The sequence below is a fragment of the Triturus cristatus genome, chromosome 4_1 (assembly GCF_964204655.1).
Source record: "Triturus cristatus chromosome 4_1, aTriCri1.1, whole genome shotgun sequence".
Lineage (NCBI taxonomy): Eukaryota > Metazoa > Chordata > Amphibia > Caudata > Salamandridae > Triturus > Triturus cristatus.
In genome coordinates, this window is record NC_140585.1 from 107,564,688 (window position 1) to 107,582,031 (window position 17,344).

Sequence of the window (17,344 nt, forward strand, 5' to 3'; positions counted from 1 at the left end):
CGATCATAATCAATGGAAGGTATTGTTTGAATAAAAGTGAAATATATGGAAATCGAAGCAAAAAATCCTTCGAGCCGGATTTGAACCAGCGACCTAAGGATGTCTGACTTTATGCTACAGTCCTCCGCTCTACCAACTGAGCTATAGAAGGAGTGGCTGAAGTATCTTTCAGCGCTGTAATTATCTCTCGCTCAAGAAAGGTTGTGGGGGTGGGGATCAGGAGCAGATCGATGAAAATCATGAACATTACCTGCAGCTCCCTCTCAAAGTCACCAGTTCTTAGAGCACACTGTAAGGTACGTCTTATCACCCCAAAGGAGGATTTCAGACCAAAGTTCATGTTCTGTCTTGGCTTGGGGATAAGCAGGGGTGCTCCAAATTTCAATTTTACAGAAAGGAAAGGAACTTTGATACAAAGACCTTGGGCAGCATTGGTGGCAAATGGATGGCTGCGCGGAACCATGAAAGAAATGACAGAAAGTTATGGGAGTCATTACTACGCACCCAGCATCAAGAACGTGCATTTTGGATGCATTTTCAAAAGGAAAGAGAACGGAAAAATCTGTAGATTGAAGGTGATTGAGATAAACAAAATATTCAGTTTTTCTAAAAGCTACTGTAAAGAGTCTCTGGTTTAGAAGAAGAACCCTTACCAATGATCAAGAGAGATGCGACAGATTTCTATCATCAAAGCATTATGGTTGTCAAGATGAATCATCACTTTGATGTCTTCAACAAGTAGGATTCTTTTGATCTATAATCATCAAAAATGAGATAGCCCCATTTCATGGGATTTTTCAAGGCAAACGTCTGACAGATTAAGCGGGGTCCTCATCCCGGTTGGAGGACATATCTCTTCCTTCATCATGATGCCAGCCTAGCTTTCGGCCCAAAATCCAAGGTAAGCATGGCAAAAGTCTGGAGATGCCGGGGATTGAACCCGGGGCCTCATACATGCAAAGCATGCGCTCTACCACTGAGCTACATCCCCACTTCTGCAAGGTTTGACTGTATGATTGGAAACCCTGCATTGAACCGACGGCCACATCACCCCATTCGACTCTGCAGTATACAATGTCAGTCAGGAAAATCCTTCAGCCTTGTACCTGGATGATCTTCATGGTCTTATGTACAGATGCCTATATACAGCCTTCTTAGCGCAGTAGGCAGCGCGTCAGTCTCATAATCTGAAGGTCCTGAGTTCGATCCTCAGAGAGGGCATTTATTTCCTTCTTTTGGAATGCAAAATTCTCCGATTTTCTTGAAATGCGCAAACTATGCCTAGTTCAAAGATTTTTCCAAAGCAAATGTCTGACTATTTAAGTGGGGCTCTCACCCCAACTGCATGACAAACTTCTTCTTTCTGCATGATGGCAGGCTAGCCTTCTGGAAAAAAGCCAAGATAAGGAACAGAGGCTCCTGGAGATGCCGGGGATTGAACCCGGGACCTCATACATGCGAAGCATGCGCTCTACCACTGAGCTACATCCCCACTTTTGCACTCGAGCTGTTTGATGGATGCAAGGAATCCCTGAAACCCAGGGACTGCAAAGTCTCGATCATAATCAATGGAAGGTATTGTTTGAATAAAAGTGAAAGATATGGAAATCGAAGCAAAAAATCCTTCGAGCCGGATTTGAACCAGCGACCTAAGGATGTCTGACTTTATGCTACAGTCCTCCGCTCTACCAACTGAGCTATCGAAGGAGTGGCTGAAGTATCTTTCAGCGCTGTAATTATCTCTCGCTCAAGAAAGGTTGTGGGGGTGGGGATCAGGAGCAGATCGATGAAAATCATGAACATTACCTGCAGCTCCCTCTCAAAGTCACCAGTTCTTAGAGCACACTGTAAGGTACGTCTTATCACCCCAAAGGAGGATTTCAGACCAAAGTTCATGTTCTGTCTTGGCTTGGGGATAAGCAGGGGTGCTCCAAATTTCAATTTTACAGAAAGGAAAGGAACTTTGATACAAAGACCTTGGGCAGCATTGGTGGCAAATGGATGGCTGCGCGGAACCATGAAAGAAATGACAGAAAGTTATGGGAGTCATTACTACGCACCCAGCATCAAGAACGTGCATTTTGGATGCATTTTCAAAAGGAAAGAGAACGGAAAAATCTGTAGATTGAAGGTGATTGAGATAAACAAAATATTCAGTTTTTCTAAAAGCTACTGTAAAGAGTCTCTGGTTTAGAAGAAGAACCCTTACCAATGATCAAGAGAGATGCGACAGATTTCTATCATCAAAGCATTATGGTTGTCAAGATGAATCATCACTTTGATGTCTTCAACAAGTAGGATTCTTTTGATCTATAATCATCAAAAATGAGATAGCCCCATTTCATGGGATTTTTCAAGGCAAACGTCTGACAGATTAAGCGGGGTCCTCATCCCGGTTGGAGGACATATCTCTTCCTTCATCATGATGCCAGCCTAGCTTTCGGCCCAAAATCCAAGGTAAGCATGGCAAAAGTCTGGAGATGCCGGGGATTGAACCCGGGGCCTCATACATGCAAAGCATGCGCTCTACCACTGAGCTACATCCCCACTTCTGCAAGGTTTGACTGTATGATTGGAAACCCTGCATTGAACCGACGGCCACATCACCCCATTCGACTCTGCAGTATACAATGTCAGTCTGGAAAATCCTTCAGCCTTGTACCTGGATGATCTTCATGGTCTTATGTACAGATGCCTATATACAGTCTTCTTAGCGCAGTAGGCAGCGCGTCAGTCTCATAATCTGAAGGTCCTGAGTTCGATCCTCAGAGAGGGCATTTATTTCCTTCTTTTGGAATGCAAAATTCTCCGATTTTCTTGAAATGCGCAAACTATGCCTAGTTCAAAGATTTTTCCAAAGCAAATGTCTGACTATTTAAGTGGGGCTCTCACCCCAACTGCATGACAAACTTCTTCTTTCTGCATGATGGCAGGCTAGCCTTCTGGAAAAAAGCCAAGATAAGGAACAGAGGCTCCTGGAGATGCCGGGGATTGAACCCGGGACCTCATACATGCGAAGCATGCGCTCTACCACTGAGCTACATCCCCACTTTTGCCCTCGAGCTGTTTGATGGATGCAAGGAATCCCTGAAACCCAGGGACTGCAAAGTCTCGATCATAATCAATGGAAGGTATTGTTTGAATAAAAGTGAAATATATGGAAATCGAAGCAAAAAATCCTTCGAGCCGGATTTGAACCAGCGACCTAAGGATGTCTGACTTTATGCTACAGTCCTCCGCTCTACCAACTGAGCTATCGAAGGAGTGGCTGAAGTATCTTTCAGCGCTGTAATTATCTCTCGCTCAAGAAAGGTTGTGGGGGTGGGGATCAGGAGCAGATCGATGAAAATCATGAACATTACCTGCAGCTCCCTCTCAAAGTCACCAGTTCTTAGAGCACACTGTAAGGTACGTCTTATCACCCCAAAGGAGGATTTCAGACCAAAGTTCATGTTCTGTCTTGGCTTGGGGATAAGCAGGGGTGCTCCAAATTTCAATTTTACAGAAAGGAAAGGAACTTTGATACAAAGACCTTGGGCAGCATTGGTGGCAAATGGATGGCTGCGCGGAACCATGAAAGAAATGACAGAAAGTTATGGGAGTCATTACTACGCACCCAGCATCAAGAACGTGCATTTTGGATGCATTTTCAAAAGGAAAGAGAACGGAAAAATCTGTAGATTGAAGGTGATTGAGATAAACAAAATATTCCGTTTTTCTAAAAGCTACTGTAAAGAGTCTCTGGTTTAGAAGAAGAACCCTTACCAATGATCAAGAGAGATGCGACAGATTTCTATCATCAAAGCATTATGGTTGTCAAGATGAATCATCACTTTGATGTCTTCAACAAGTAGGATTCTTTTGATCTATAATCATCAAAAATGAGATAGCCCCATTTCATGGGATTTTTCAAGGCAAACGTCTGACAGATTAAGCGGGGTCCTCATCCCGGTTGGAGGACATATCTCTTCCTTCATCATGATGCCAGCCTAGCTTTCGGCCCAAAATCCAAGGTAAGCATGGCAAAAGTCTGGAGATGCCGGGGATTGAACCCGGGGCCTCATACATGCAAAGCATGCGCTCTACCACTGAGCTACATCCCCACTTCTGCAAGGTTTGACTGTATGATTGGAAACCCTGCATTGAACCGACGGCCACATCACCCCATTCGACTCTGCAGTATACAATGTCACTCAGGAAAATCCTTCAGCCTTGTACCTGGATGATCTTCATGGTCTTATGTACAGATGCCTATATACAGCCTTCTTAGCGCAGTAGGCAGCGCGTCAGTCTCATAATCTGAAGGTCCTGAGTTCGATCCTCAGAGAGGGCATTTATTTCCTTCTTTTGGAATGCAAAATTCTCCGATTTTCTTGAAATGCGCAAACTATGCCTAGTTCAAAGATTTTTCCAAAGCAAATGTCTGACTATTTAAGTGGGGCTCTCACCCCAACTGCATGACAAACTTCTTCTTTCTGCATGATGGCAGGCTAGCCTTCTGGAAAAAAGCCAAGATAAGGAACAGAGGCTCCTGGAGATGCCGGGGATTGAACCCGGGACCTCATACATGCGAAGCATGCGCTCTACCACTGAGCTACATCCCCACTTTTGCCCTCGAGCTGTTTGATGGATGCAAGGAATCCCTGAAACCCAGGGACTGCAAAGTCTCGATCATAATCAATGGAAGGTATTGTTTGAATAAAAGTGAAATATATGGAAATCGAAGCAAAAAATCCTTCGAGCCGGATTTGAACCAGCGACCTAAGGATGTCTGACTTTATGCTACAGTCCTCCGCTCTACCAACTGAGCTATAGAAGGAGTGGCTGAAGTATCTTTCAGCGCTGTAATTATCTCTCGCTCAAGAAAGGTTGTGGGGGTGGGGATCAGGAGCAGATCGATGAAAATCATGAACATTACCTGCAGCTCCCTCTCAAAGTCACCAGTTCTTAGAGCACACTGTAAGGTACGTCTTATCACCCCAAAGGAGGATTTCAGACCAAAGTTCATGTTCTGTCTTGGCTTGGGGATAAGCAGGGGTGCTCCAAATTTCAATTTTACAGAAAGGAAAGGAACTTTGATACAAAGACCTTGGGCAGCATTGGTGGCAAATGGATGGCTGCGCGGAACCATGAAAGAAATGACAGAAAGTTATGGGAGTCATTACTACGCACCCAGCATCAAGAACGTGCATTTTGGATGCATTTTCAAAAGGAAAGAGAACGGAAAAATCTGTAGATTGAAGGTGATTGAGATAAACAAAATATTCAGTTTTTCTAAAAGCTACTGTAAAGAGTCTCTGGTTTAGAAGAAGAACCCTTACCAATGATCAAGAGAGATGCGACAGATTTCTATCATCAAAGCATTATGGTTGTCAAGATGAATCATCACTTTGATGTCTTCAACAAGTAGGATTCTTTTGATCTATAATCATCAAAAATGAGATAGCCCCATTTCATGGGATTTTTCAAGGCAAACGTCTGACAGATTAAGCGGGGTCCTCATCCCGGTTGGAGGACATATCTCTTCCTTCATCATGATGCCAGCCTAGCTTTCGGCCCAAAATCCAAGGTAAGCATGGCAAAAGTCTGGAGATGCCGGGGATTGAACCCGGGGCCTCATACATGCAAAGCATGCGCTCTACCACTGAGCTACATCCCCACTTCTGCAAGGCTTGACTGTATGATTGGAAACCCTGCATTGAACCGACGGCCACATCACCCCATTCGACTCTGCAGTATACAATGTCAGTCTGGAAAATCCTTCAGCCTTGTACCTGGATGATCTTCATGGTCTTATGTACAGATGCCTATATACAGTCTTCTTAGCGCAGTAGGCAGCGCGTCAGTCTCATAATCTGAAGGTCCTGAGTTCGATCCTCAGAGAGGGCATTTATTTCCTTCTTTTGGAATGCAAAATTCTCCGATTTTCTTGAAATGCGCAAACTATGCCTAGTTCAAAGATTTTTCCAAAGCAAATGTCTGACTATTTAAGTGGGGCTCTCACCCCAACTGCATGACAAACTTCTTCTTTCTGCATGATGGCAGGCTAGCCTTCTGGAAAAAAGCCAAGATAAGGAACAGAGGCTCCTGGAGATGCCGGGGATTGAACCCGGGACCTCATACATGCGAAGCATGCGCTCTACCACTGAGCTACATCCCCACTTTTGCCCTCGAGCTGTTTGATGGATGCAAGGAATCCCTGAAACCCAGGGACTGCAAAGTCTCGATCATAATCAATGGAAGGTATTGTTTGAATAAAAGTGAAATATATGGAAATCGAAGCAAAAAATCCTTCGAGCCGGATTTGAACCAGCGACCTAAGGATGTCTGACTTTATGCTACAGTCCTCCGCTCTACCAACTGAGCTATCGAAGGAGTGGCTGAAGTATCTTTCAGCGCTGTAATTATCTCTCGCTCAAGAAAGGTTGTGGGGGTGGGGATCAGGAGCAGATCGATGAAAATCATGAACATTACCTGCAGCTCCCTCTCAAAGTCACCAGTTCTTAGAGCACACTGTAAGGTACGTCTTATCACCCCAAAGGAGGATTTCAGACCAAAGTTCATGTTCTGTCTTGGCTTGGGGATAAGCAGGGGTGCTCCAAATTTCAATTTTACAGAAAGGAAAGGAACTTTGATACAAAGACCTTGGGCAGCATTGGTGGCAAATGGATGGCTGCGCGGAACCATGAAAGAAATGACAGAAAGTTATGGGAGTCATTACTACGCACCCAGCATCAAGAACGTGCATTTTGGATGCATTTTCAAAAGGAAAGAGAACGGAAAAATCTGTAGATTGAAGGTGATTGAGATAAACAAAATATTCCGTTTTTCTAAAAGCTACTGTAAAGAGTCTCTGGTTTAGAAGAAGAACCCTTACCAATGATCAAGAGAGATGCGACAGATTTCTATCATCAAAGCATTATGGTTGTCAAGATGAATCATCACTTTGATGTCTTCAACAAGTAGGATTCTTTTGATCTATAATCATCAAAAATGAGATAGCCCCATTTCATGGGATTTTTCAAGGCAAACGTCTGACAGATTAAGCGGGGTCCTCATCCCGGTTGGAGGACATATCTCTTCCTTCATCATGATGCCAGCCTAGCTTTCGGCCCAAAATCCAAGGTAAGCATGGCAAAAGTCTGGAGATGCCGGGGATTGAACCCGGGGCCTCATACATGCAAAGCATGCGCTCTACCACTGAGCTACATCCCCACTTCTGCAAGGTTTGACTGTATGATTGGAAACCCTGCATTGAACCGACGGCCACATCACCCCATTCGACTCTGCAGTATACAATGTCACTCAGGAAAATCCTTCAGCCTTGTACCTGGATGATCTTCATGGTCTTATGTACAGATGCCTATATACAGCCTTCTTAGCGCAGTAGGCAGCGCGTCAGTCTCATAATCTGAAGGTCCTGAGTTCGATCCTCAGAGAGGGCATTTATTTCCTTCTTTTGGAATGCAAAATTCTCCGATTTTCTTGAAATGCGCAAACTATGCCTAGTTCAAAGATTTTTCCAAAGCAAATGTCTGACTATTTAAGTGGGGCTCTCACCCCAACTGCATGACAAACTTCTTCTTTCTGCATGATGGCAGGCTAGCCTTCTGGAAAAAAGCCAAGATAAGGAACAGAGGCTCCTGGAGATGCCGGGGATTGAACCCGGGACCTCATACATGCGAAGCATGCGCTCTACCACTGAGCTACATCCCCACTTTTGCCCTCGAGCTGTTTGATGGATGCAAGGAATCCCTGAAACCCAGGGACTGCAAAGTCTCGATCATAATCAATGGAAGGTATTGTTTGAATAAAAGTGAAATATATGGAAATCGAAGCAAAAAATCCTTCGAGCCGGATTTGAACCAGCGACCTAAGGATGTCTGACTTTATGCTACAGTCCTCCGCTCTACCAACTGAGCTATAGAAGGAGTGGCTGAAGTATCTTTCAGCGCTGTAATTATCTCTCGCTCAAGAAAGGTTGTGGGGGTGGGGATCAGGAGCAGATCGATGAAAATCATGAACATTACCTGCAGCTCCCTCTCAAAGTCACCAGTTCTTAGAGCACACTGTAAGGTACGTCTTATCACCCCAAAGGAGGATTTCAGACCAAAGTTCATGTTCTGTCTTGGCTTGGGGATAAGCAGGGGTGCTCCAAATTTCAATTTTACAGAAAGGAAAGGAACTTTGATACAAAGACCTTGGGCAGCATTGGTGGCAAATGGATGGCTGCGCGGAACCATGAAAGAAATGACAGAAAGTTATGGGAGTCATTACTACGCACCCAGCATCAAGAACGTGCATTTTGAATGCATTTTCAAAAGGAAAGAGAACGGAAAAATCTGTAGATTGAAGGTGATTGAGATAAACAAAATATTCCGTTTTTCTAAAAGCTACTGTAAAGAGTCTCTGGTTTAGAAGAAGAACCCTTACCAATGATCAAGAGAGATGCGACAGATTTCTATCATCAAAGCATTATGGTTGTCAAGATGAATCATCACTTTGATGTCTTCAACAAGTAGGATTCTTTTGATCTATAATCATCAAAAATGAGATAGCCCCATTTCATGGGATTTTTCAAGGCAAACGTCTGACAGATTAAGCGGGGTCCTCATCCCGGTTGGAGGACATATCTCTTCCTTCATCATGATGCCAGCCTAGCTTTCGGCCCAAAATCCAAGGTAAGCATGGCAAAAGTCTGGAGATGCCGGGGATTGAACCCGGGGCCTCATACATGCAAAGCATGCGCTCTACCACTGAGCTACATCCCCACTTCTGCAAGGTTTGACTGTATGATTGGAAACCCTGCATTGAACCGACGGCCACATCACCCCATTCGACTCTGCAGTATACAATGTCAGTCAGGAAAATCCTTCAGCCTTGTACCTGGATGATCTTCATGGTCTTATGTACAGATGCCTATATACAGTCTTCTTAGCGCAGTAGGCAGCGCGTCAGTCTCATAATCTGAAGGTCCTGAGTTCGATCCTCAGAGAGGGCATTTATTTCCTTCTTTTGGAATGCAAAATTCTCCGATTTTCTTGAAATGCGCAAACTATGCCTAGTTCAAAGATTTTTCCAAAGCAAATGTCTGACTATTTAAGTGGGGCTCTCACCCCAACTGCATGACAAACTTCTTCTTTCTGCATGATGGCAGGCTAGCCTTCTGGAAAAAAGCCAAGATAAGGAACAGAGGCTCCTGGAGATGCCGGGGATTGAACCCGGGACCTCATACATGCGAAGCATGCGCTCTACCACTGAGCTACATCCCCACTTTTGCCCTCGAGCTGTTTGATGGATGCAAGGAATCCCTGAAACCCAGGGACTGCAAAGTCTCGATCATAATCAATGGAAGGTATTGTTTGAATAAAAGTGAAATATATGGAAATCGAAGCAAAAAATCCTTCGAGCCGGATTTGAACCAGCGACCTAAGGATGTCTGACTTTATGCTACAGTCCTCCGCTCTACCAACTGAGCTATCGAAGGAGTGGCTGAAGTATCTTTCAGCGCTGTAATTATCTCTCGCTCAAGAAAGGTTGTGGGGGTGGGGATCAGGAGCAGATCGATGAAAATCATGAACATTACCTGCAGCTCCCTCTCAAAGTCACCAGTTCTTAGAGCACACTGTAAGGTACGTCTTATCACCCCAAAGGAGGATTTCAGACCAAAGTTCATGTTCTGTCTTGGCTTGGGGATAAGCAGGGGTGCTCCAAATTTCAATTTTACAGAAAGGAAAGGAACTTTGATACAAAGACCTTGGGCAGCATTGGTGGCAAATGGATGGCTGCGCGGAACCATGAAAGAAATGACAGAAAGTTATGGGAGTCATTACTACGCACCCAGCATCAAGAACGTGCATTTTGGATGCATTTTCAAAAGGAAAGAGAACGGAAAAATCTGTAGATTGAAGGTGATTGAGATAAACAAAATATTCCGTTTTTCTAAAAGCTACTGTAAAGAGTCTCTGGTTTAGAAGAAGAACCCTTACCAATGATCAAGAGAGATGCGACAGATTTCTATCATCAAAGCATTATGGTTGTCAAGATGAATCATCACTTTGATGTCTTCAACAAGTAGGATTCTTTTGATCTATAATCATCAAAAATGAGATAGCCCCATTTCATGGGATTTTTCAAGGCAAACGTCTGACAGATTAAGCGGGGTCCTCATCCCGGTTGGAGGACATATCTCTTCCTTCATCATGATGCCAGCCTAGCTTTCGGCCCAAAATCCAAGGTAAGCATGGCAAAAGTCTGGAGATGCCGGGGATTGAACCCGGGGCCTCATACATGCAAAGCATGCGCTCTACCACTGAGCTACATCCCCACTTCTGCAAGGTTTGACTGTATGATTGGAAACCCTGCATTGAACCGACGGCCACATCACCCCATTCGACTCTGCAGTATACAATGTCAGTCAGGAAAATCCTTCAGCCTTGTACCTGGATGATCTTCATGGTCTTATGTACAGATGCCTATATACAGCCTTCTTAGCGCAGTAGGCAGCGCGTCAGTCTCATAATCTGAAGGTCCTGAGTTCGATCCTCAGAGAGGGCATTTATTTCCTTCTTTTGGAATGCAAAATTCTCCGATTTTCTTGAAATGCGCAAACTATGCCTAGTTCAAAGATTTTTCCAAAGCAAATGTCTGACTATTTAAGTGGGGCTCTCACCCCAACTGCATGACAAACTTCTTCTTTCTGCATGATGGCAGGCTAGCCTTCTGGAAAAAAGCCAAGATAAGGAACAGAGGCTCCTGGAGATGCCGGGGATTGAACCCGGGACCTCATACATGCGAAGCATGCGCTCTACCACTGAGCTACATCCCCACTTTTGCCCTCGAGCTGTTTGATGGATGCAAGGAATCCCTGAAACCCAGGGACTGCAAAGTCTCGATCATAATCAATGGAAGGTATTGTTTGAATAAAAGTGAAATATATGGAAATCGAAGCAAAAAATCCTTCGAGCCGGATTTGAACCAGCGACCTAAGGATGTCTGACTTTATGCTACAGTCCTCCGCTCTACCAACTGAGCTATAGAAGGAGTGGCTGAAGTATCTTTCAGCGCTGTAATTATCTCTCGCTCAAGAAAGGTTGTGGGGGTGGGGATCAGGAGCAGATCGATGAAAATCATGAACATTACCTGCAGCTCCCTCTCAAAGTCACCAGTTCTTAGAGCACACTGTAAGGTACGTCTTATCACCCCAAAGGAGGATTTCAGACCAAAGTTCATGTTCTGTCTTGGCTTGGGGATAAGCAGGGGTGCTCCAAATTTCAATTTTACAGAAAGGAAAGGAACTTTGATACAAAGACCTTGGGCAGCATTGGTGGCAAATGGATGGCTGCGCGGAACCATGAAAGAAATGACAGAAAGTTATGGGAGTCATTACTACGCACCCAGCATCAAGAACGTGCATTTTGAATGCATTTTCAAAAGGAAAGAGAACGGAAAAATCTGTAGATTGAAGGTGATTGAGATAAACAAAATATTCCGTTTTTCTAAAAGCTACTGTAAAGAGTCTCTGGTTTAGAAGAAGAACCCTTACCAATGATCAAGAGAGATGCGACAGATTTCTATCATCAAAGCATTATGGTTGTCAAGATGAATCATCACTTTGATGTCTTCAACAAGTAGGATTCTTTTGATCTATAATCATCAAAAATGAGATAGCCCCATTTCATGGGATTTTTCAAGGCAAACGTCTGACAGATTAAGCGGGGTCCTCATCCCGGTTGGAGGACATATCTCTTCCTTCATCATGATGCCAGCCTAGCTTTCGGCCCAAAATCCAAGGTAAGCATGGCAAAAGTCTGGAGATGCCGGGGATTGAACCCGGGGCCTCATACATGCAAAGCATGCGCTCTACCACTGAGCTACATCCCCACTTCTGCAAGGTTTGACTGTATGATTGGAAACCCTGCATTGAACCGACGGCCACATCACCCCATTCGACTCTGCAGTATACAATGTCAGTCAGGAAAATCCTTCAGCCTTGTACCTGGATGATCTTCATGGTCTTATGTACAGATGCCTATATACAGCCTTCTTAGCGCAGTAGGCAGCGCGTCAGTCTCATAATCTGAAGGTCCTGAGTTCGATCCTCAGAGAGGGCATTTATTTCCTTCTTTTGGAATGCAAAATTCTCCGATTTTCTTGAAATGCGCAAACTATGCCTAGTTCAAAGATTTTTCCAAAGCAAATGTCTGACTATTTAAGTGGGGCTCTCACCCCAACTGCATGACAAACTTCTTCTTTCTGCATGATGGCAGGCTAGCCTTCTGGAAAAAAGCCAAGATAAGGAACAGAGGCTCCTGGAGATGCCGGGGATTGAACCCGGGACCTCATACATGCGAAGCATGCGCTCTACCACTGAGCTACATCCCCACTTTTGCCCTCGAGCTGTTTGATGGATGCAAGGAATCCCTGAAACCCAGGGACTGCAAAGTCTCGATCATAATCAATGGAAGGTATTGTTTGAATAAAAGTGAAATATATGGAAATCGAAGCAAAAAATCCTTCGAGCCGGATTTGAACCAGCGACCTAAGGATGTCTGACTTTATGCTACAGTCCTCCGCTCTACCAACTGAGCTATAGAAGGAGTGGCTGAAGTATCTTTCAGCGCTGTAATTATCTCTCGCTCAAGAAAGGTTGTGGGGGTGGGGATCAGGAGCAGATCGATGAAAATCATGAACATTACCTGCAGCTCCCTCTCAAAGTCACCAGTTCTTAGAGCACACTGTAAGGTACGTCTTATCACCCCAAAGGAGGATTTCAGACCAAAGTTCATGTTCTGTCTTGGCTTGGGGATAAGCAGGGGTGCTCCAAATTTCAATTTTACAGAAAGGAAAGGAACTTTGATACAAAGACCTTGGGCAGCATTGGTGGCAAATGGATGGCTGCGCGGAACCATGAAAGAAATGACAGAAAGTTATGGGAGTCATTACTACGCACCCAGCATCAAGAACGTGCATTTTGAATGCATTTTCAAAAGGAAAGAGAACGGAAAAATCTGTAGATTGAAGGTGATTGAGATAAACAAAATATTCCGTTTTTCTAAAAGCTACTGTAAAGAGTCTCTGGTTTAGAAGAAGAACCCTTACCAATGATCAAGAGAGATGCGACAGATTTCTATCATCAAAGCATTATGGTTGTCAAGATGAATCATCACTTTGATGTCTTCAACAAGTAGGATTCTTTTGATCTATAATCATCAAAAATGAGATAGCCCCATTTCATGGGATTTTTCAAGGCAAACGTCTGACAGATTAAGCGGGGTCCTCATCCCGGTTGGAGGACATATCTCTTCCTTCATCATGATGCCAGCCTAGCTTTCGGCCCAAAATCCAAGGTAAGCATGGCAAAAGTCTGGAGATGCCGGGGATTGAACCCGGGGCCTCATACATGCAAAGCATGCGCTCTACCACTGAGCTACATCCCCACTTCTGCAAGGTTTGACTGTATGATTGGAAACCCTGCATTGAACCGACGGCCACATCACCCCATTCGACTCTGCAGTATACAATGTCAGTCAGGAAAATCCTTCAGCCTTGTACCTGGATGATCTTCATGGTCTTATGTACAGATGCCTATATACAGCCTTCTTAGCGCAGTAGGCAGCGCGTCAGTCTCATAATCTGAAGGTCCTGAGTTCGATCCTCAGAGAGGGCATTTATTTCCTTCTTTTGGAATGCAAAATTCTCCGATTTTCTTGAAATGCGCAAACTATGCCTAGTTCAAAGATTTTTCCAAAGCAAATGTCTGACTATTTAAGTGGGGCTCTCACCCCAACTGCATGACAAACTTCTTCTTTCTGCATGATGGCAGGCTAGCCTTCTGGAAAAAAGCCAAGATAAGGAACAGAGGCTCCTGGAGATGCCGGGGATTGAACCCGGGACCTCATACATGCGAAGCATGCGCTCTACCACTGAGCTACATCCCCACTTTTGCACTCGAGCTGTTTGATGGATGCAAGGAATCCCTGAAACCCAGGGACTGCAAAGTCTCGATCATAATCAATGGAAGGTATTGTTTGAATAAAAGTGAAAGATATGGAAATCGAAGCAAAAAATCCTTCGAGCCGGATTTGAACCAGCGACCTAAGGATGTCTGACTTTATGCTACAGTCCTCCGCTCTACCAACTGAGCTATAGAAGGAGTGGCTGAAGTATCTTTCAGCGCTGTAATTATCTCTCGCTCAAGAAAGGTTGTGGGGGTGGGGATCAGGAGCAGATCGATGAAAATCATGAACATTACCTGCAGCTCCCTCTCAAAGTCACCAGTTCTTAGAGCACACTGTAAGGTACGTCTTATCACCCCAAAGGAGGATTTCAGACCAAAGTTCATGTTCTGTCTTGGCTTGGGGATAAGCAGGGGTGCTCCAAATTTCAATTTTACAGAAAGGAAAGGAACTTTGATACAAAGACCTTGGGCAGCATTGGTGGCAAATGGATGGCTGCGCGGAACCATGAAAGAAATGACAGAAAGTTATGGGAGTCATTACTACGCACCCAGCATCAAGAACGTGCATTTTGGATGCATTTTCAAAAGGAAAGAGAACGGAAAAATCTGTAGATTGAAGGTGATTGAGATAAACAAAATATTCCGTTTTTCTAAAAGCTACTGTAAAGAGTCTCTGGTTTAGAAGAAGAACCCTTACCAATGATCAAGAGAGATGAGACAGATTTCTATCATCAAAGCATTATGGTTGTCAAGATGAATCATCACTTTGATGTCTTCAACAAGTAGGATTCTTTTGATCTATAATCATCAAAAATGAGATAGCCCCATTTCATGGGATTTTTCAAGGCAAACGTCTGACAGATTAAGCGGGGTCCTCATCCCGGTTGGAGGACATATCTCTTCCTTCATCATGATGCCAGCCTAGCTTTCGGCCCAAAATCCAAGGTAAGCATGGCAAAAGTCTGGAAATGCCGGGGATTGAACCCGGGGCCTCATACATGCAAAGCATGCGCTCTACCACTGAGCTACATCCCCACTTCTGCAAGGTTTGACTGTATGATTGGAAACCCTGCATTGAACCGACGGCCACATCACCCCATTCGACTCTGCAGTATACAATGTCAGTCAGGAAAATCCTTCAGCCTTGTACCTGGATGATCTTCATGGTCTTATGTACAGATGCCTATATACAGTCTTCTTAGCGCAGTAGGCAGCGCGTCAGTCTCATAATCTGAAGGTCCTGAGTTCGATCCTCAGAGAGGGCATTTATTTCCTTCTTTTGGAATGCAAAATTCTCCGATTTTCTTGAAATGCGCAAACTATGCCTAGTTCAAAGATTTTTCCAAAGCAAATGTCTGACTATTTAAGTGGGGCTCTCACCCCAACTGCATGACAAACTTCTTCTTTCTGCATGATGGCAGGCTAGCCTTCTGGAAAAAAGCCAAGATAAGGAACAGAGGCTCCTGGAGATGCCGGGGATTGAACCCGGGACCTCATACATGCGAAGCATGCGCTCTACCACTGAGCTACATCCCCACTTTTGCCCTCGAGCTGTTTGATGGATGCAAGGAATCCCTGAAACCCAGGGACTGCAAAGTCTCGATCATAATCAATGGAAGGTATTGTTTGAATAAAAGTGAAATATATGGAAATCGAAGCAAAAAATCCTTCGAGCCGGATTTGAACCAGCGACCTAAGGATGTCTGACTTTATGCTACAGTCCTCCGCTCTACCAACTGAGCTATCGAAGGAGTGGCTGAAGTATCTTTCAGCGCTGTAATTATCTCTCGCTCAAGAAAGGTTGTGGGGGTGGGGATCAGGAGCAGATCGATGAAAATCATGAACATTACCTGCAGCTCCCTCTCAAAGTCACCAGTTCTTAGAGCACACTGTAAGGTACGTCTTATCACCCCAAAGGAGGATTTCAGACCAAAGTTCATGTTCTGTCTTGGCTTGGGGATAAGCAGGGGTGCTCCAAATTTCAATTTTACAGAAAGGAAAGGAACTTTGATACAAAGACCTTGGGCAGCATTGGTGGCAAATGGATGGCTGCGCGGAACCATGAAAGAAATGACAGAAAGTTATGGGAGTCATTACTACGCACCCAGCATCAAGAACGTGCATTTTGGATGCATTTTCAAAAGGAAAGAGAACGGAAAAATCTGTAGATTGAAGGTGATTGAGATAAACAAAATATTCCGTTTTTCTAAAAGCTACTGTAAAGAGTCTCTGGTTTAGAAGAAGAACCCTTACCAATGATCAAGAGAGATGCGACAGATTTCTATCATCAAAGCATTATGGTTGTCAAGATGAATCATCACTTTGATGTCTTCAACAAGTAGGATTCTTTTGATCTATAATCATCAAAAATGAGATAGCCCCATTTCATGGGATTTTTCAAGGCAAACGTCTGACAGATTAAGCGGGGTCCTCATCCCGGTTGGAGGACATATCTCTTCCTTCATCATGATGCCAGCCTAGCTTTCGGCCCAAAATCCAAGGTAAGCATGGCAAAAGTCTGGAGATGCCGGGGATTGAACCCGGGGCCTCATACATGCAAAGCATGCGCTCTACCACTGAGCTACATCCCCACTTCTGCAAGGTTTGACTGTATGATTGGAAACCCTGCATTGAACCGACGGCCACATCACCCCATTCGACTCTGCAGTATACAATGTCAGTCAGGAAAATCCTTCAGCCTTGTACCTGGATGATCTTCATGGTCTTATGTACAGATGCCTATATACAGCCTTCTTAGCGCAGTAGGCAGCGCGTCAGTCTCATAATCTGAAGGTCCTGAGTTCGATCCTCAGAGAGGGCATTTATTTCCTTCTTTTGGAATGCAAAATTCTCCGATTTTCTTGAAATGCGCAAACTATGCCTAGTTCAAAGATTTTTCCAAAGCAAATGTCTGACTATTTAAGTGGGGCTCTCACCCCAACTGCATGACAAACTTCTTCTTTCTGCATGATGGCAGGCTAGCCTTCTGGAAAAAAGCCAAGATAAGGAACAGAGGCTCCTGGAGATGCCGGGGATTGAACCCGGGACCTCATACATGCGAAGCATGCGCTCTACCACTGAGCTACATCCCCACTTTTGCACTTGAGCTGTTTGATGGATGCAAGGAATCCCTGAAACCCAGGGACTGCAAAGTCTCGATCATAATCAATGGAAGGTATTGTTTGAATAAAAGTGAAAGATATGGAAATCGAAGCAAAAAATCCTTCGAGCCGGATTTGAACCAGCGACCTAAGGATGTCTGACTTTATGCTACAGTCCTCCGCTCTACCAACTGAGCTATAGAAGGAGTGGCTGAAGTATCTTTCAGCGCTGTAATTATCTCTCGCTCAAGAAAGGTTGTGGGGGTGGGGATCAGGAGCAGAT

The 17,344-nt window shown here is 44.4% G+C and overlaps 33 non-coding genes across 33 annotated transcripts; 7 read left to right on the top strand and 26 right to left on the bottom strand.

The window, feature by feature from the left end:
* Positions 1–919: 919 nt before the first annotated feature.
* On the bottom strand, positions 920–991 carry TRNAA-UGC (transfer RNA alanine (anticodon UGC)). Its single transcript has one exon. It is a non-coding gene; the product is annotated as a tRNA-Ala (tRNA).
* A 157-nt stretch (positions 992–1,148) lies between these two features.
* On the top strand, positions 1,149–1,221 carry TRNAM-CAU (transfer RNA methionine (anticodon CAU)). The gene has a single exon. It is a non-coding gene; the product is annotated as a tRNA-Met (tRNA).
* A 199-nt stretch (positions 1,222–1,420) lies between these two features.
* Positions 1,421–1,492, bottom strand: TRNAA-CGC (transfer RNA alanine (anticodon CGC)). Its single transcript has one exon. It is a non-coding gene; the product is annotated as a tRNA-Ala (tRNA).
* Positions 1,493–1,621: 129 nt separating this feature from the next.
* Positions 1,622–1,707, bottom strand: TRNAY-GUA (transfer RNA tyrosine (anticodon GUA)). The gene is given in 2 exon segments: positions 1,622–1,657; positions 1,671–1,707. It is a non-coding gene; the product is annotated as a tRNA-Tyr (tRNA).
* A 768-nt stretch (positions 1,708–2,475) lies between these two features.
* Positions 2,476–2,547, bottom strand: TRNAA-UGC (transfer RNA alanine (anticodon UGC)). The gene has a single exon. It is a non-coding gene; the product is annotated as a tRNA-Ala (tRNA).
* Positions 2,548–2,976: 429 nt separating this feature from the next.
* On the bottom strand, positions 2,977–3,048 carry TRNAA-CGC (transfer RNA alanine (anticodon CGC)). The gene has a single exon. It is a non-coding gene; the product is annotated as a tRNA-Ala (tRNA).
* A 129-nt stretch (positions 3,049–3,177) lies between these two features.
* Positions 3,178–3,263, bottom strand: TRNAY-GUA (transfer RNA tyrosine (anticodon GUA)). Its single transcript is given in 2 exon segments — positions 3,178–3,213; positions 3,227–3,263. It is a non-coding gene; the product is annotated as a tRNA-Tyr (tRNA).
* Positions 3,264–4,031: 768 nt separating this feature from the next.
* On the bottom strand, positions 4,032–4,103 carry TRNAA-UGC (transfer RNA alanine (anticodon UGC)). The gene has a single exon. It is a non-coding gene; the product is annotated as a tRNA-Ala (tRNA).
* A 157-nt stretch (positions 4,104–4,260) lies between these two features.
* TRNAM-CAU (transfer RNA methionine (anticodon CAU)) lies at positions 4,261–4,333 on the top strand. Its single transcript has one exon. It is a non-coding gene; the product is annotated as a tRNA-Met (tRNA).
* Positions 4,334–4,532: 199 nt separating this feature from the next.
* Positions 4,533–4,604, bottom strand: TRNAA-CGC (transfer RNA alanine (anticodon CGC)). Its single transcript has one exon. It is a non-coding gene; the product is annotated as a tRNA-Ala (tRNA).
* A 983-nt stretch (positions 4,605–5,587) lies between these two features.
* On the bottom strand, positions 5,588–5,659 carry TRNAA-UGC (transfer RNA alanine (anticodon UGC)). Its single transcript has one exon. It is a non-coding gene; the product is annotated as a tRNA-Ala (tRNA).
* Positions 5,660–6,088: 429 nt separating this feature from the next.
* On the bottom strand, positions 6,089–6,160 carry TRNAA-CGC (transfer RNA alanine (anticodon CGC)). The gene has a single exon. It is a non-coding gene; the product is annotated as a tRNA-Ala (tRNA).
* Positions 6,161–6,289: 129 nt separating this feature from the next.
* TRNAY-GUA (transfer RNA tyrosine (anticodon GUA)) lies at positions 6,290–6,375 on the bottom strand. The gene is given in 2 exon segments: positions 6,290–6,325; positions 6,339–6,375. It is a non-coding gene; the product is annotated as a tRNA-Tyr (tRNA).
* A 768-nt stretch (positions 6,376–7,143) lies between these two features.
* TRNAA-UGC (transfer RNA alanine (anticodon UGC)) lies at positions 7,144–7,215 on the bottom strand. The gene has a single exon. It is a non-coding gene; the product is annotated as a tRNA-Ala (tRNA).
* Positions 7,216–7,372: 157 nt separating this feature from the next.
* TRNAM-CAU (transfer RNA methionine (anticodon CAU)) lies at positions 7,373–7,445 on the top strand. The gene has a single exon. It is a non-coding gene; the product is annotated as a tRNA-Met (tRNA).
* Positions 7,446–7,644: 199 nt separating this feature from the next.
* TRNAA-CGC (transfer RNA alanine (anticodon CGC)) lies at positions 7,645–7,716 on the bottom strand. Its single transcript has one exon. It is a non-coding gene; the product is annotated as a tRNA-Ala (tRNA).
* Positions 7,717–8,699: 983 nt separating this feature from the next.
* On the bottom strand, positions 8,700–8,771 carry TRNAA-UGC (transfer RNA alanine (anticodon UGC)). The gene has a single exon. It is a non-coding gene; the product is annotated as a tRNA-Ala (tRNA).
* Positions 8,772–9,200: 429 nt separating this feature from the next.
* TRNAA-CGC (transfer RNA alanine (anticodon CGC)) lies at positions 9,201–9,272 on the bottom strand. The gene has a single exon. It is a non-coding gene; the product is annotated as a tRNA-Ala (tRNA).
* Positions 9,273–9,401: 129 nt separating this feature from the next.
* TRNAY-GUA (transfer RNA tyrosine (anticodon GUA)) lies at positions 9,402–9,487 on the bottom strand. Its single transcript is given in 2 exon segments — positions 9,402–9,437; positions 9,451–9,487. It is a non-coding gene; the product is annotated as a tRNA-Tyr (tRNA).
* Positions 9,488–10,255: 768 nt separating this feature from the next.
* Positions 10,256–10,327, bottom strand: TRNAA-UGC (transfer RNA alanine (anticodon UGC)). Its single transcript has one exon. It is a non-coding gene; the product is annotated as a tRNA-Ala (tRNA).
* A 157-nt stretch (positions 10,328–10,484) lies between these two features.
* Positions 10,485–10,557, top strand: TRNAM-CAU (transfer RNA methionine (anticodon CAU)). The gene has a single exon. It is a non-coding gene; the product is annotated as a tRNA-Met (tRNA).
* A 199-nt stretch (positions 10,558–10,756) lies between these two features.
* Positions 10,757–10,828, bottom strand: TRNAA-CGC (transfer RNA alanine (anticodon CGC)). Its single transcript has one exon. It is a non-coding gene; the product is annotated as a tRNA-Ala (tRNA).
* Positions 10,829–11,811: 983 nt separating this feature from the next.
* On the bottom strand, positions 11,812–11,883 carry TRNAA-UGC (transfer RNA alanine (anticodon UGC)). The gene has a single exon. It is a non-coding gene; the product is annotated as a tRNA-Ala (tRNA).
* Positions 11,884–12,040: 157 nt separating this feature from the next.
* On the top strand, positions 12,041–12,113 carry TRNAM-CAU (transfer RNA methionine (anticodon CAU)). Its single transcript has one exon. It is a non-coding gene; the product is annotated as a tRNA-Met (tRNA).
* Positions 12,114–12,312: 199 nt separating this feature from the next.
* TRNAA-CGC (transfer RNA alanine (anticodon CGC)) lies at positions 12,313–12,384 on the bottom strand. Its single transcript has one exon. It is a non-coding gene; the product is annotated as a tRNA-Ala (tRNA).
* Positions 12,385–13,367: 983 nt separating this feature from the next.
* On the bottom strand, positions 13,368–13,439 carry TRNAA-UGC (transfer RNA alanine (anticodon UGC)). Its single transcript has one exon. It is a non-coding gene; the product is annotated as a tRNA-Ala (tRNA).
* A 157-nt stretch (positions 13,440–13,596) lies between these two features.
* TRNAM-CAU (transfer RNA methionine (anticodon CAU)) lies at positions 13,597–13,669 on the top strand. Its single transcript has one exon. It is a non-coding gene; the product is annotated as a tRNA-Met (tRNA).
* Positions 13,670–13,868: 199 nt separating this feature from the next.
* On the bottom strand, positions 13,869–13,940 carry TRNAA-CGC (transfer RNA alanine (anticodon CGC)). Its single transcript has one exon. It is a non-coding gene; the product is annotated as a tRNA-Ala (tRNA).
* Positions 13,941–15,424: 1,484 nt separating this feature from the next.
* Positions 15,425–15,496, bottom strand: TRNAA-CGC (transfer RNA alanine (anticodon CGC)). The gene has a single exon. It is a non-coding gene; the product is annotated as a tRNA-Ala (tRNA).
* A 129-nt stretch (positions 15,497–15,625) lies between these two features.
* TRNAY-GUA (transfer RNA tyrosine (anticodon GUA)) lies at positions 15,626–15,711 on the bottom strand. Its single transcript is given in 2 exon segments — positions 15,626–15,661; positions 15,675–15,711. It is a non-coding gene; the product is annotated as a tRNA-Tyr (tRNA).
* A 768-nt stretch (positions 15,712–16,479) lies between these two features.
* TRNAA-UGC (transfer RNA alanine (anticodon UGC)) lies at positions 16,480–16,551 on the bottom strand. Its single transcript has one exon. It is a non-coding gene; the product is annotated as a tRNA-Ala (tRNA).
* A 157-nt stretch (positions 16,552–16,708) lies between these two features.
* TRNAM-CAU (transfer RNA methionine (anticodon CAU)) lies at positions 16,709–16,781 on the top strand. Its single transcript has one exon. It is a non-coding gene; the product is annotated as a tRNA-Met (tRNA).
* Positions 16,782–16,980: 199 nt separating this feature from the next.
* On the bottom strand, positions 16,981–17,052 carry TRNAA-CGC (transfer RNA alanine (anticodon CGC)). The gene has a single exon. It is a non-coding gene; the product is annotated as a tRNA-Ala (tRNA).
* Positions 17,053–17,344: the final 292 nt, after the last annotated feature.